Source organism: Leptinotarsa decemlineata, unplaced genomic scaffold (assembly GCF_025532065.1).
Source record: "Leptinotarsa decemlineata unplaced genomic scaffold, Ldec_3_MD MMD2_tig00000008_RagTag_RagTag, whole genome shotgun sequence".
Taxonomy (NCBI): domain Eukaryota; kingdom Metazoa; phylum Arthropoda; class Insecta; order Coleoptera; family Chrysomelidae; genus Leptinotarsa; species Leptinotarsa decemlineata.
Genome location: NW_027412537.1, coordinates 8,884,094 through 8,900,640, shown reverse-complemented (window position 1 = coordinate 8,900,640; position 16,547 = coordinate 8,884,094). Strand labels below are relative to the sequence as shown.

General features: G+C 34.5%; 1 protein-coding gene across 2 annotated transcripts in view; it reads left to right on the top strand.

Annotated features, from left to right (window-relative positions):
* The first annotated feature begins 182 nt into the window (after positions 1-182).
* LOC111504846 (adenylyl cyclase 78C) overlaps positions 183-16,547 on the top strand; it is a 215,956-nt gene continuing 199,591 nt past the window's right edge. Inside the window, exon 1 of one of the 2 annotated variants that reach the window (XR_012464500.1) lies at positions 183-511. The gene's annotated coding sequence lies outside the window, so the exon portion shown is untranslated. The remainder of the gene's footprint in view (positions 512-16,547) is intronic. The other variant, XM_074170986.1, reaches the window with a different exon arrangement.

Below are 16,547 nucleotides of genomic sequence, written 5' to 3'. Positions count from 1 at the left end.
TAAAGAAGATGTCTTCTCGTGACCTGTCCACTTTCCTGGAAAGGACAGGATGGAGGACAACTCCTCGGGAGGGTGTACAATAGGTCACATGTTGCTGTGGGCCTACATTCACCCTCCCTACTCTACAGATACAGATGTATTAAACACGACACATGGTAAAAAATCCCGATGATGACATAGTTTACAACGCGTATACACGAAGCATCGATTCATATTCAATTGGTCGTTCCGGACACTTGGGTCAATTTCAATGTGGTCACTACAACCCAATTAATCTAAGCAGATGACAGCGACCCTCGCGCATAAATCCAACCGACGTGTTCCCGTCCATCGCAACTCCCAACTTCGACGAGCGTCAGTTTCAGTTTTCAGCCGTGACGAGCGCGCCTGAAATCGAGACCCTACAAAAGTTTTCGAAGTTGACGAGAAGGTGGTCGAATTCGAAATTTTAAAACTTTCATTTTTCGGTAATTTCGCGGATGGAGTTATAAATTAAAGTGTTTATGAACAGGTGAGTACGGTTGAAATAATTTTTTGTTAGGAGAGACGGTTGAGTAAATAAGATAATCGAAAATAGCAGTTTCAATCAATCAAATCGTATTCAAAATTCACAAAAACATTTAAAGTACTTTGAATTTCATTCATTATTTTAATATTATTATAATAATTGCCCTTGATCTCGATGATTTTTTTGGTATTGGGACGTAAATCATTCAATTAATGTTCTTGTCGATGTAACTATCAACCAATGGTATTGTTTTAATACATGACGTTTCGAAATGCATGCGGTAGAACAACTTTTCGTTTCAATTGAAACGTCCCATATCATAAAAATTAATAAATACTTTCAGACAAAAAGTTTATAGTTCTTCAATAAGAACCAAAATACCTAATACACCAATAAGTTATTCCAAATTTCTGAAAAATGAATTATGATAACTCTGTTCAATCATTGTAGATAAAATACTGCGATACAAGAATGACAGCGTTCCATGTAAGTGAAATTTCAGCTCTTTCATTCACTATAAGATGTAGGAATGCTGTGAATCATATCTGAATCAATTCCATAAAGAATGTTTGGAATACAAACTGAATAGAGAAAAGTGTTTTTTGTATAATTCAGCGTTTATATAAAAGTATTTGTTCCGAAAGTGTTCTTTTTTTGTGTAATTCAATTTATGTGAAAGTAACTGTTTCCAGAGGACTTTTTCTTTCCGTTTGTGTCCGAAAGTTACCTCTTTGCATGATCTACACATCTGTGTATAAATATTTTTTTTTGAAATCGACCGTTACCACATTGCCTTTAATAACCTACCGCAGTAGTAGACAAAACGTCAGACATAAAAATCTGCAGACCACGGCAAAAAAACCGGAAAATTATCTCCGGCTGTACAACAACTTTTTTTTTATTGAAGTTTTTTCTGAAGTCAACACTTTTCAACTTATTCGGGGTTGAATGTCTCAATTTTTCAACCAATAAGCCTACGTGTTTAGGTGAATTTTTTGGAGCAAATCAAAAGGCAAGTATTTCACTGAAAAAAAAACCACCCGAAGTAATGTAGTTGATGAAAAAATAAATAGTGGGTTTATGGGGTCTGTAGTCAGATTGATAGAACTTATGAAACCTTTTTTGAAGTGTTTGGAAAACCTTTTTTGCTTTGCATCAAAATGCAATAAAAATGTTGGTGCGTATGTTTTTCGGCGATGAGAAAATGTGAAAGGCAATTACCATTCGAATTAAAATTAATTATTACTTTGAAGTTCACTTCAACTATGTACTCATTGCTATATACTCGAAAAGTTTGACCCGTTCAAAATCGTGAAAAAATTGAGCTTGAAGAAAAATAGGATGTTCTGCAAAAGATTGCTTTCTTTTAAAAATATTAGTTGAACCATTATACATAATGAGCTATACTATGCGTGCCCGCAAGAGAATATTATAAGCACACAAATAACATGAATTTTAAACTAGTAATGATTATTTTCAACAGAGGTGGCGATTGCGAAAAACATAGGACCAAAATTATTTTCGTCATAACTCGTTTAAAATTGATGCTAGGAACTTTTTTGGAAAATGAAAATGGAGAATATTTTAAGCAATTTAAAAAGCTTTTGTGAATTTCCTCAGAAAAATTCATTGTTTTTCAGTTACTCCACACTGAATATGTTAACTCTGCCATTAGAAGAATAAGAACATACCTTCAATAACCTATTACTTTGTTTCTAAGTCTACAGGTTCCATAAATTCTCCAATCTGTGTGTTTATTATGAACTAACTTTTTTCTTCAAATGATGTTCACGAAAAGCCGTGTTAAACTTGTGTTTATTGGTTGAAAAATTCACACTTTCACTCACGAATAAGTCGAAAAGTATTGACTTTCAAACAAACATTTGAAACAAAAATGCTAGCAATAAGTCAAAATATTTATTCTCGAACTCACTTCTAATGAAACATTTATCAATATAGGGCAAACACAATCAAAACTTGAAATATTCACGAAGATCGGTGCTGTTCGGTGAAATTATGATCATTGACCGGACTATTAACAACATATATGATAGTTCCGACAAAATAATGTTCTGCTTGTTTTCCATAGCTACAAAGGCTAGGAGCGACAACTAATATATCGTTTTGTTTGCGGAATAGCCTAATCATGATTAAATTTACGTCGTCAGAAATTCGCTGATAAAATTGATATTGCGTGCTGGAAATGCCCTTGGCGTGGCTTTGTGAAAAGTTTCGAGGGGCGAGGGTAAGGCACCTTTAGTATATTTTCGAGATTGTGGAGTACCTATCGAAAAATGTTGTATAAGAAGAGGCCTCCAAAAATTTTTTAGCTAATAAAATATTGTTTGAAGGTGGTTGACAATGTTTCGTGGTGTATTTCATCAGTTCGGACTTCCATTGTCTAATATAATATAAATTCATTCGAAATCCCTGAAAAAAATAAAAAGATTAACCGAGTTATCACCCGAATACGATTGTGGATACTAACAATCAAAACGTCGTGACGTAACTTGGTTTGGAATCTTTTAATTTTAATTTTTATTTTTCATTTTTGTTAATAATATTTTTTAATTTTCAGCTTTTATTGATATTTCAATTTTTTATTTTCTGGTTGTAGCTTGTATGTTATTTCATTGTAATTTCAGTTGTTTGTTTTAATAAAATTGTTGTTTACAGTGAATCTTTTTATTTTTTTCAGGGATTTCAAATCAATTTATATTATATTAGACAATGGAAGTCCGAACTGATAAGATAATAAAATATTGTTTCACTATAGTGACGACGCGGCGTTTATGATAATTTTTTTATAATCTTATTTAATATACTTTATAGTGTGATTTTCACAAAACAGTAACACGGGTATGACTTAATTATCGCTTTTTCGGACTTTGCCCAAAATTATCATAATTTCAGTACTACTCAGACAGAAGTGTGTGATTTATTCTGTCGAAATCTTTCTACACACACTTTTATTACACAAGATCTCGAACGTAGGTTTTCCCAAAATGTATATAGCACTTTTGGAATCATATTTAGTCAACCGTAAACAGTTTGTTCAATACAATGGTTACAAATATTTCTGTATAATCTTTTGAACAATAAAATTGATTCCTGTGAATTATTATCTTACATCAACATATTTGTACCCCGGTAAACATCTCGAAAAAGCTGCACTTTTATGTGTAAACGGGCGCAAACTAACCTTATACTTAAGGCACCAATCTATGTAATGTGCACGAACTATAACAAAATTTGTGAATATTGTGATATTTTTTCCTGTTCTTTAATCGAATTAAAAAATAAGTCTAGAGCGTATATCGTATGATAACGCTGAGATCTCTATGTATTAGTGCTAGGAGTATACTTAATATATATTGTCATCTTAAATTGCTCTGTATATGGTTGTTACTGTTGGACAATAAATGTTTCATTATCATTATTATTATTATTATTAATATAACACAAAAAATCTGAGTAAACTTCTGACAAATGCTCAAATATTTTTCTGCACATCAACCGCACATCCAAACTATGCTCATATATCAGTTGGCCTGTAAAGTTCGTAAGTTAACATTGAAAATTTTTTTTTTTTGATAAAATTTGATTTTACTTCTCCATCGGTGTTCAGCGAGCATTCTCCTGAGGTCTGAGAACAAGAAAAAGTCGCTGTTGAGGTGTTTCAGGAAGGCGTCTGGTTCAGTATTCCCATGGTTCCATATTATGCAGGTGTCGTCAACGTATCTCAATCAGACACGTGGTGTCTTGTGTGCTTCTTTAACGGCCAGAGTTTCGAACCACTCCAAATATATATATATATATCCAAATATATATATATATATATATATATATATATATATATATATATATATATATATATATATATATATATATATATATATATATATATGTTGGCTATGACTGGTGAGAGTCCCTCATCTTGTGTAAAGAATTCGTCCTTCAGTTGGAAGTAGCAGTTTCGTACACAGCATTCTAGTAATTCCATAATTACTTCTATAGGTAAATTCGTTCTATCTTTCAGGTCCTCGTCTTCGTATAGCTTTATCTTTATGATTTGGAGTGCTTTTTCGACCGAAACTTTGGTGTAAAGGCTTTCCACGTCGAAAGTGATTAGTTGATCTTGCTGTGTGACTTCAGTTGCCCCTAGTAGTTCAACAAAAAGTCTTGAATTCTTCACAAAAGACGATGTTTTTCCTTGTAAAGGTTGTTTGATGGGAAGTAAAAATCTAGACAAGTTTTGAGTACCGAATCTCTGGAGCTGATGGTCGGTTTGAGCGAAACGTCCTTCTTGTGGATTTTAGGTAGTCCATAAAAGTGAGAGAGCTTACTGTGGTGTGGTGTGAGCGATGATCTCTCCTTTTCCGAAAAGTAGACTTGGTGTTTTTTCAAAATCTGGTATGACTTCCTTTCAATTGATGCAGTAGAGTCCCGTACGATATTCGTGTATTGTCCCTTCTGAAGAATCTCTTCGATCTTCTGTTAGTAGAGAATAGTATCCATCACCACAGTAGCGTTTTCTTTATCTGCAGGAAAATCCACTCACAAGGGTCAGTATCTGAAACATGAATCCAACCACCATCAATCGACTAAAAGAGGAATTATCAAGACTCTATCAGACCGTGCTTTCGGGCTCTGTAATACAAACGAAGGTCTCGAGCAGGAACTATACATCATCAAAAATGATCTTCAAAGGAATGGCTACTCCAAAGCGATGGTGGAACAGACTTTGGCTAAAAGACAGCAGGGGCCACGCAAGGAAGAGAAGCCACCACAACCAGTGCTTGGACTTTCCTACATCAGAGGATTATCGGAAAGGATAAGAAGAATTGGGTCCAAGTACAATATCAGAACCTGCTTCAGATCCGGAAACACTATCTGTAGCAGCCTCACAAAAACCAGGCCATTTACCGGATACCCATTTACATTCTATATCGGTGAAACTAAGAGACCTTTGAATGTTCGCATTGCCGAGAACAAGAAACACACACAGCGAGGGGAAACAAGCAAATCAGGAATAGCAGAGCATGTTTGGACCCATCAACATAACATCGAGTGGTCCCAAGCTGAGATCATACACAGGGAGGAACATTGGTTCAGGAGGAAATTCAAAGAAGCCGCATACATGCTATCCAACAATGTATTCAGCCAAGCTAGCGTAGAGATACGCAACATATGGAAACCCATAATCAAGCGAAAAATGGCCTACTCCCGCCAAACGGTCATCTCCCACTAAACCGGTGAAGCGGAAAAAGGAAAGCGAAGTAAAAGTACTCGAATGACCCATAAATAGTCACCTCTCGGAGGAATTAGTCCAGTCATCACCCGAAGATGACTGTAGATAGTAACAATCGAAACGTTGTGAAGTAACTTGGCGTGGAATCTCTCAATTTTTTATTTTTGTTTTTTGTTAACTTTTTCTATTCCTAACTTGTATTTTATTTCACTGTTATTTCATTTCAGGTTTTTATTGCTTAATATAATTGTTATTTTCAGCTTTCTTTTTTAATTTTTCTTTTTTTTTTATTAGGTCTTTCAGGGATTTCAAATCATTTTATATAATATCAGACAATGGAAGTCCGATTTATAATAATAATAATTTTATTAGTCTCAAGAAACACACAGTTTTTAGACACGTCAATACAATTTTTAAAATAGGTTTGAGAGGATGAGATTCGTCAATATAGTTTCTAAAATATGATTGTAGATAAATTAGTTAAAAAAAATACGAGTTAACAAGATAAAACTCCAATCGTTTCAAAATTGAGTAAAATGTAAAGCCATGAGCGTTACAAATTATAAATCACATATCTAACATATTATATATATATATATATATATATATATATATATATATATATATATATATATATATATATTCAAAGTTGAGTAAAAGTTCGGGAGGTGACCTGAAAAGTGTCTCCTCTTGAATAACTTCGAAAAATTGATCAATTTCATATAAAGGATGTTTGGTTAATATTTTCTTCAATAAGTTTTTGAATCTTCTGAATGGCAAGTTACGAAATTCGACAGATAAGGCATTGTCTAGCTTAATTCCTATATTATCTGTTCTTTTCAACTGTAGGAACAAGGTTTGATTTATTTCTTGTATCATATTGGTGTATATCCTTGTGAGCAACTTTATTCATCAAGTTTTGTTGAACAAGAAGCAGATTCTCATAGACAATAACTGAATATAGGGTCATTATTTTAAGTTTTGCAAATATTGGTCGACACTTTTCATCATAATTGACAGAGATTATGCTTCTTACTGCAGATTTTTGAATGACAAATATTCTATTAAGATGTACCTTTGATGCATTATTCCAATTGATTATACCATACCTAAGGACTGAATGAAAAAGTGAATGATATGTTGCAAGGGCCGCACTTTGATTTACTATTTTTTTTAATTCTGCTGATAGCAAAAACTGTTTTGCTAAGTTTGCTACACATGCTATTTATATGGTCTATCCATTTCAGGTTGGAATCTATTTGTACTCCCAAAAATTTGGTAGAGTTTTTGTTATCTTGATTTGAGCAAATTGTTTCAAAAGTTAGAGTTTCTGTTTTTTGATCATTGAGAATCAAGTCATTTGGTGTGAACCATGATCGAGCTTTCTCTAATATGTCAGTATGGATCATATGAGGTATGTCAGTATGGACCATATGAGGATCTGAAGAAATTCAAAACACGTATTGTTCAATTAACAATTATAAGAAAAAGTTTAGTAAAAAACGGGGATGTAATTTTTAGGCACAGCCTGTGCTATCTGGGATTTTTTATCAAATATTCTTAAATCTTTCTAATTAAAAATTGCACCATAGGGAAATAAACGCAACTGAGGAGAATTTCCTCAAATTTTTCAATTCATTCTTTCTATGCATTCTAAAAGATTGAGTTTTATACCTTCCTTTTTCGAATGTAATACAATGAAGTCATGATTGAATTTATATCGTTTTTCAAAATGACGTTTGTGGTCTTCTTATTAGAAAAGTACTAAACGATGTTTTTCTTCGAAGAAAGTTCTCTACGTTTGACTAACAAAAAAGTTAGAACAAGAATCTCAAGTCTCAAGTCAACTTTATTTTTTCTGAAAATATATTATTTCTATTTATCAATTTCTATTTCCCTTCAATGAAGTCTCATTCAGATATAATACACCTGTGCCAGCGTTTTTCCAATTCTTGAAATAGTTCAGATACCTATGCACTTTTTTGTAAATTCTTGAGTTTCCTCATCATTTCGGTTTTTATCTCTTGAATCGTCGCAAAACGTCATCGTTTCATAGGTCTCTTCAATCTTGGGAACAGGAAAAAGTCGTAAGGGGTAAATCTGGTGAATACGGTGGCTGGGGCACGATTACGGTGATGCAAAAGTTTCTATCGATAAGTGTGCACCACGAGTTGTAGAGCTACAAAAATACATTACATTGAAACGGACAAAACTTTCGAAACAACCTAATATATGTATCTGTAGAGTGGGGAGGGTGAGTGTAGACCCACAGCATCATATGTGACCCATTGTATATCTTCCCGAGGAGTTGTCTTCTTAGGTCATCGTCCATCCTGTCCTTTCGAGGAAGGTGGACTGGAGGAGGAAGATGAGGAGACATCTCCTTTATATTAGCAGGTGTAGACCAAGACTCGCTGAACACACACTCTCTTTGGCAACCTTGAGATGTCTCACGGTGGCTCCCGCGAAGGTTTTGGAAGGTGCAGCGACATTACTGTTGTTGCGCGGCTTCTTCAACATTCTTGGGGTTCCCTCCGTGTAGGTGCACAAGTTAGGGAGGTTTCCTGCAGAGGCAGCCGGTTCCTTGCCTTTATTCAAGGCGGAGCTCTTGGCGCCCACCGCAGGAAGTGCCCTTGATGTTGGAGGTGGAGTGGGGGAGGAGGAGGGTGCACTTATAGTTGCTGCCACTCCTGCATCCTTCGCTCTCTTTCTCCTTTTGGCCTCGGCGCCGCAATTGCGCTTACGCCTTGGCCTTTGTATTACATCACGAACGTGATCTGCTGTGTCCAGCCTCATTCCAAGCGGTAGATTGTGGTGGACATTTCTGTTCATCCCCAGCCACCGCCTTAGATTGAGGTGAGCACTTCTGTCCAGCCTTGGGATTGGTTTTTGTTTTTATTGTTTCTTTTTTTGTGTTTCATGTGTGTTTCCACGAGTCGCAAGGGAAGAGTTGGTCCCCAAGGGGATCGTTCGTGACCACATATCACCCTGCGGCCATTCATCTGTCGGTACGATTCCATACACCTTAGCTTGGGTAGGTTGGTCCGCGGTGGCATGTGTTGCAGAGGCTTGGTGGCATGTGTTGCAGAGGCTTTTGGGGAGTTTTAGTTCGCCTCACCCTACTTATTTCTGCCACTGACCAGGAGTCCGGCGACCCCGTCCGTAAGGACACATTAGCTTCCCGGACAGGGCCTCCAGCCCCCTGGCCGTTCCCCTATCCGCCACCTGGGGACGCGCCCGATAGGTAGCCCAACCCACGGGAAACAACCTAATATTTTCAGTTCTTCATTTTTACAACTCTTTCGAAAATCATGATGCCATGATCTAGTTTTTTTATATCTCACCCTCTTCTTCTAAAATCGGATTTTCGGCTGTACTTTCGATCCCATGAATAAGGCAAACATTAATAAGGCAAACAATTCATTGATATCATTAATTTTTTTCACTTCGCTTTCGCGATTATAAAAAACCTTTCCTAATTTCATTCAATTTAATGCTCGTGAATCCCTCTTTTCCCTCATTTTCTTTCCCTACCTATCTCATGAATTTTATTGAATATCCTGTAAGAAGACAAGCAAATCTCTTCCATCTTGTTCAGTTTTTTTGAGAATTGAACCGCCCTATGACGTGAAATTTCCACGCTTGAGGTCTTGATCCTTGAGCTGAAATTGATTACAAACCTAAATCTGTCTTTTCTGTCAACGTAAATCTCATTTGAACATCGCTTTCGAAAACACTCTTATGGAAACATTGACATACAAGAAAAGGGAAATGAGTTTCCTCCTCCGAATACAATTTTTAAGCTCCAATTAACTCTTTGCAGGAAGGAATAAATTCAATTTCGAGAGAAAATTGTGTTCGACAGCAAAATTAGCATAATATTTTGGGGATTTTGCGATGAACACGAATGGATTTGTTATTTGGGACAATCTCGCATTGATTCGTTTTCTTCGAAGATGCGTTTGATTTCGATTTCGAGTGAAACTTGACGAAAGATAAATCGTGTTAGGATAGATTCGTTTTTACGGCAAACGTTCTTTGTTTGGAGCCATTGAAAAGAAGAACTTCAGACCTTCCTAAATCATCTGAATAGCTTTCATCCAAAAATCTAGATCACCACGGAATTAGAAAAAAATCTACAAATCCCATTCTTTAATGTTTCAGTCATTAACGAAGGTAATCAACTAGGCCATAAGGTATACAGGAAGAAAACACACAGATCGATACCTACATAATGGATCCAACCATTATCCAAAACAATCCAACCATCATCCAAAACAGAAACGAACCGTCATCAACATCCTAGTCGCCGTTGTCAAGTCGCCGTCGACATCATTCAACAATTGCTGAGCAGTACTCATATTAGTATTCATGATCGAACCTCTTTTGATGACCTCCATGCTAACTGGGTTAGCGAAACATTTCAGGTTTATTGTTGCTTATTGTTGCTTAATTACATTTTCAAACTTAACATTTCAAACTTAACTTAAGGTACTTAAGGTAGAGATTGTGTCTGAAAAGGACGACCTAGGCACAGGTGCCTGTTGTGTCTTTGTCCATTTCAGACAATAGAATTATATAACAAAAGGAAAGAAAAGCGATATGTAGAGGTAGGTAGTTACAAGAGGCAGACAACCTGGAACAGAGACCAGTAAGTGGAATATTACGAAAAATACTAATTAACTAATTAATTAATTAATTAATGAGGAACAATATAAGATTATGATTAGATGATTGGAAGAGGGATTCAGATGATTTCTCAGAAAATATTGAATTGTGTAGCACTGTTGAAAATAAGCTTCTTTATTTCATATTTAAATTTATTTTTATTGCGGATTTTTTTAATGTCAGCTGGAATAATGTTAAATAGTTTCGGTCCATAATAAAGGAATGATCTTTGTGTGACAGCCTTTTTGAAATGATTGACTTCGACGTTAAGATTAGATGCTGCTCTAGTATTGAGGGGCTTTCTCGGAAAGTGTTCATGATTTTGATGCATTCGCAGGAGACACTGGTAGATGTAGGTTTGTCTTATTTGGAATAAATTAGTATCCTGATAAAGTAATTTAGTAGAGAAGAGTTTTTTTTTGTGAAGTATAATTTTTAGTAAAGTGTTCTGAGTTGTTTGTAAGTTTTGTAGTGTGCTTGTGAAAGCACCTCCCCAAATTGTTATGCAGTATCTTAGGGTAGATTCAACTAGCGAGTTGTATAACATAATAAGATTTTTTCGTGTTAGAATATCTCGTAGCAGATAAAATTTGTGAATCAGAGCTCTTAGTCGTTTTATCACATAGGTAATATGGTCAGACCACCTGATATGCTGGTCAATCATGACACCAAGGTATTTCAAGACTGAAACTTTTTGCAAGTCAGGGCAGTTACAACCATAAAAATCCTCGCATTTGGGAGAGTGTAATTTGATTTTTATATTAGGTTGATCGCTTATCGTAGGTGAGAAGGTGATATATTTCGTTTTCGCAACGTTTAAGCTTAATAAGTTGTGATCCAACCAGATTTTTATATTTTTCAGATCCCTTTCAGTTTTTTTGTAAACTTCATCCCAGCTTCTCCCAGTGAATATAATTGCTGTATCGTCAGCATAGCAGATCATTCGACCTTCAAAGTTATTAATGTTTGCAATACTATTTATATATATTAGAAAAAGTATGGGACCCAGTACTGTTCCTTGTGGCACTCCTGTCTCAATTATTGATTTATTGCTCAACTTATCACCTATCTTTATCCTCTGTGCTCGATTGTTCAGATAGTTTTCAAATAGACTTAGTGATAATCCTCGAATACCGTAATTACACATTTTTTCTAGTAATTTGTTGTGGGAGACAGTGTCGAAAGCCTTGGCCAAATCAAGGAAGACCGCTAGGCATTTATTCGATTTGCCCAAGGACCCCACCACCTTACCAACAAAATTCAAAATGGCATCCTCCGTGTTGTAATTCTGCAGAAATCCATATTGACAGCTGGTTATTATGTGGTGTTTATCCAAAAATTTGATTAGCCTTGTCTTAAGTGAATGTTCGAATAGTTTTGCAAAATTATTAATAACAGAGATGGGCCGATAATTAGTCAATATATTACGTTTCCCAGCTTTAAATACTGGGGTGACTACGAATTCTTTCCATTGTTCAGGCATTTTTCCATTGAGGAAGCAGAGATTTATAATGTGTTTCAGTGGAGTAAGGATATGTTTGTGGATAGCTTTTATAACTTTGGTATCAATTCCATCCGGTCCTGGGGAGCAATTATTTTTCAATTTTGAGATGAAAGTTATTAGTTCCGGGGCTGTTATGGGTTCTAGGAATAATGATGATTGTATAGACTTGTCATTAAGAAAATGCGGGGGTAAGTTAATTTTTTCAATATTACTTGCCATTTTCGACCCTAAACTAGAGAAGAACTCATTAAACACATTTGCTTTTTCGTTATCATCATTTATTGAGAGTCCGTTTTCATTGAGAACGTCAGTTTGAGACACGTTTAAATTTTTTTTAGCACCTGAGATATCATTGATTAAAGCCCAAGTTTTCCTACAGTTCCCGGCTGCCTCACTTAACTTTCCTTGATAAAAATCATTTTTACTTTTTTTTATTAGTGCGTTGAGATTATTCCGGTATCGTTTATATTTCTGTTCAAGTTCAATAGAATAGTTGTTCAGTAGTTGTTTTTTTAATAAGTCCCTTTTATGTACTGAAGTAATTAGACCTAAGGAAATCCAAGGTTTTATTTTCCGAAATTTATTTTTTACAGTTTTCAGTTTAGTCGATTTCGTAATAAATTCATTGAGTTTTTGAATGAAGTGATCGTAAGATGTTTGAGGATCTTGATTTCTTACCACATTTATCCATTGCTCGTTGCTAGTCAATTTCTCGAGTTTTTCAAGATTTATTTGTTTTACTATTATTTCTTTTCTAGATGTTGAAGAATTCGGATTTTTTCCTGAAAATTTTATGAAGATGGAGGTACTGAAATGATCAGTGATATCAGTATGAAAAATTATTGGGTCTATTTGTGTTGTATTCAATATGCGGTTATTTTTTTTGATAAATATATGATCAATAATTGATTTAGAATCCTGTGTAACACGTGTTGGCTTATTAATGTATGAAACAAATCCATTCAGGTTAAGTAAATCAAGGTATTTATTTGTTTCACACAGATCTAATCTCAGTAAATTGATGTTGATATCTCCCAGATAGATTTCTAAGTTTTGCTTACCAATTGATAGCAGATATTCTTCCAAGTCTTCAATATAACTTTGAGTGCTTGTTGAAGGGGGTCTATAATAGGCGGTTATACCAATTTCATTATTATGCTTCAATTTGAAAGTAGCACGAAGGAATTTACTATCGTTGATTTTTTTGATTACAATGGTAGGGATTATGTGATTTTTTATATAGATTACAGTTCCGTCACATTGATTTATGCATGAATCATTAAAATAGACCGTATAATTTGGTATTATGAAATCATTTACTTCAACTTGCCTCGTTTCTGATAAAACTATCACATCTAAGACATCTTTTCCCTTTTCCAGATAAATAAGCAGTTCATCAAAGTGTTTCCTCAGACTACGAATGTTAAAATGTACTATTCCTATACCATTCTCTGTTTTTCCTCTTATCTCATCAATATATTCTTGTAAACTACTTAGTTCTCTTGTGTCAATTTGCTGTTGACTATCTATCTCATTTAGAAAATCCAGCATAATGAATGCGAAACCTGAAGAACTCCTGCAGATATTATTCAGCGATTAAGGCATGAATATTTGATGATGTGCTTAAACATAAAAATTATAGGCAAAAATACATGTATATACATTAATTTTCACACATATGCACATATATACTCACATGTACATATGCAATAGTTGAAACATAATCATATGATGTACAAAATGAGAAATTTCACATTTATTTTATGACCCTACCACATTTCTTATTTATTTTGTAGCTCATGGAAATTATTCGTATTTGTAATTAATTGAATTCTTTCATTATAAAATACATAAATTTTCCCATTTTCGGACCATACATTCTTAAATCCAATTTTTTCAGCTATTTGATTCACCAGTTCCACTTTTTTCTTGGTCAGGTCTTCTTTAATAACTATCCCAGTGCCTTTGAGCATCTTCTTCTTCGCATATATGTTTTGTTTCACTGTTATGTTGCTTAACTTCAAATAGATACATCGGGATTGTTTGTTAGTCTGTTTACCCACTCTGTGACATATTTCTATATCCTCAGATTTCAGCTTCATTCCCATTTTTGAATTAAGGAGATCAATTAATGCGGTCCTGGTGTTCTCTTTTGGTGTTTCTTTTAGATTAAAGATTCTCAGACTTGTTTGTCGACTTAGTTGATCAAAGTATTCAAGTTTCATTTCAGCTTCTTCACGTTTACGAATTTCCTCATTCATGTTATTTTCCAATGATTGAATTTTTTTTCCAATTTTATGCTGAGAAGAATCTAAATCTGATTGGAGGGACGCCACTGAATTCTCTAAATCAGTAAAACGTTTATCCAGAGTTTTTACAATAGCCTCCGTCACACTATCGGCGATTGTTTTTATGAATTCTCTGTTCTGCATGCATGTACTTACGGCTTGGTTTACCGACTTTTCTATTTCTTCTTTGATATCCCTGGTTATAACCATGATTTGTTATTATGATATATAAGATCAGCACTCTCAATACTTAATGACCTTTTTCAAGCCTCAAAACACCACAGTAACTCAGTTTTTGGTATTATTTTCAGGAGCACAGATTTTATACGACTATTCGCAGTATACCATGGGCGTACCATGGGCGTACATACATCGATAAATAGTTTTTTGTTCTGGTGTTGCTAGTTTTTTCAATATATTCATTTTACGCTAACGGTTCAAATCATATCTATCGCATATCATTCATTTATTGAACTGAATTTCATATATTGTGGCATATGGCCATGATATATTTTTGCTAACATGACTATTTCAATGGAGAGAACCTTTCTGTTTCATTACTTATAAATTCTATACTGTCAGAATTATCATTTGGCTAATATTGTGATTAAAGCTTTTTGCAGTAGTCTAATTTCACCTCAAGTGAATGTATCAGGATTCGACAGTTTGATGCTCTCTAAAGTGTTTTAGCATTTGATAATTTTTGATTTTCAAACTTTTTCCAATATCTCATATGGAATTTTCAAAAAGTGTTGTTCTTACTGGCATAATTATTAGTGAAACAAACTCTTTCTTCATTTTTGAGTAGCTAATGTTCATTAGTGAGTGGTCAATGTTGCTTTTTTTTTGTTTTATCTTTATTGGAATTAATATTACTGATAACTCTTATTTGATATTCTTTTGTTTTTATTGATATTGAGCTTGAAACAGCTCAATATCAACAAGGCGTCTGATTTTGATGAAGTGCCCGTCATCGTACTTGAAAAAAGTGTGCCAATTAACTCGAACCAGTATTATGCAGACTTTTCAACCTGCCTTACATGGAAGGGGTTTTTCCCTCTTGTTGAAAGATTGCTCGCGTTCAGCCTATTCCCAAAAAGGACAAGAAAAATCTTTCAAATTACTATAGACCAGTTGCTTTTCTATCAGTGATATCAAGAATCATGGAGAAAGTCGTATACTACCAGCGACCATCAATATGGCTTTCGGAAACAAAGATCAACTGGCGACCTTCTATCGTGTGTCATCCATATTTGCAATAATGCAATCAAGAAACATGGAGAGTTACGCTCGATATTTTTAAGGCGTTTGACCGTGTTTGACTTATTGTAAAAAACCAAGAATCCAATATATTGTTGCTGATGACAACATCTTTGTCTCGTCATTTCACTAGGACATCGGCTGTGGATGCACATCTTCACTGGCAGCAGGAGGTTGCATATTTTAATGAGTAGCTAGAAGTGATTTGGAATTGCTGTGAAAATAACCAGGTTCAATTCAATGCAACGAAAACCCAGGTATCGGTTTTCTCCAAAAAGAAAAGTGTCTGCGAACCGGATATATCATTGTGTATTTTTACACAATATGTTTCTGACAAACTGGACCAACGTAAACAAGTAGATGTGCTGTATACGGACTTTAACAAAGCATTTGATCGGGTTTCACATCATCAGTTGCTCATGAAATTATCATGCTATGGCATTGCAAGGAGCCTTCAATATCTGCTGAAATCATATCTTAGTGATAGAAAATTATTTGTGGAATACGAAGAAATTAAATCGTTCACTCTAATGCAATTTTCGGGGTTCCTCAAGGTTCAAACTTGGGTCCACTATTATTTCTTCTGTTTGTTAATGGCATTTCTAATAAAATCAACTCTAAAAAACTACTTTTCGCTGATGATAAGAAGATTTTCAGGGAGATTGAAGACTACTCTGATTGTATATCATTACAAAACGATATTACTGAGTTACATGATTGGTGTCAGGAAAATGAACTATTAAACATAGGCAAATGTAAAATTATGATTTGTTTGAAGGTGATTGACAATGTTTTGTGATGAATTTCACTAGTTCGGACTTCCATTGTCTATTATATAAAATGATTTGAAATCCCTGAAACAAGTAAAAAAGAATAATTAAAAAGAATAGTTGAAAATAACAATTATATTAAGCAACAATAAACCTGAAATGAAATGATAGTGAAATAACCTACAAGTAGAATATAATAATTGAATAAATAAAAATTAAAGGAATGCAAAAAGAAAATAATAAAAAGTAAAAAGTGTAGAGATTCCAAGTCACGTTAGTTCACGACGTTTCGATTGTT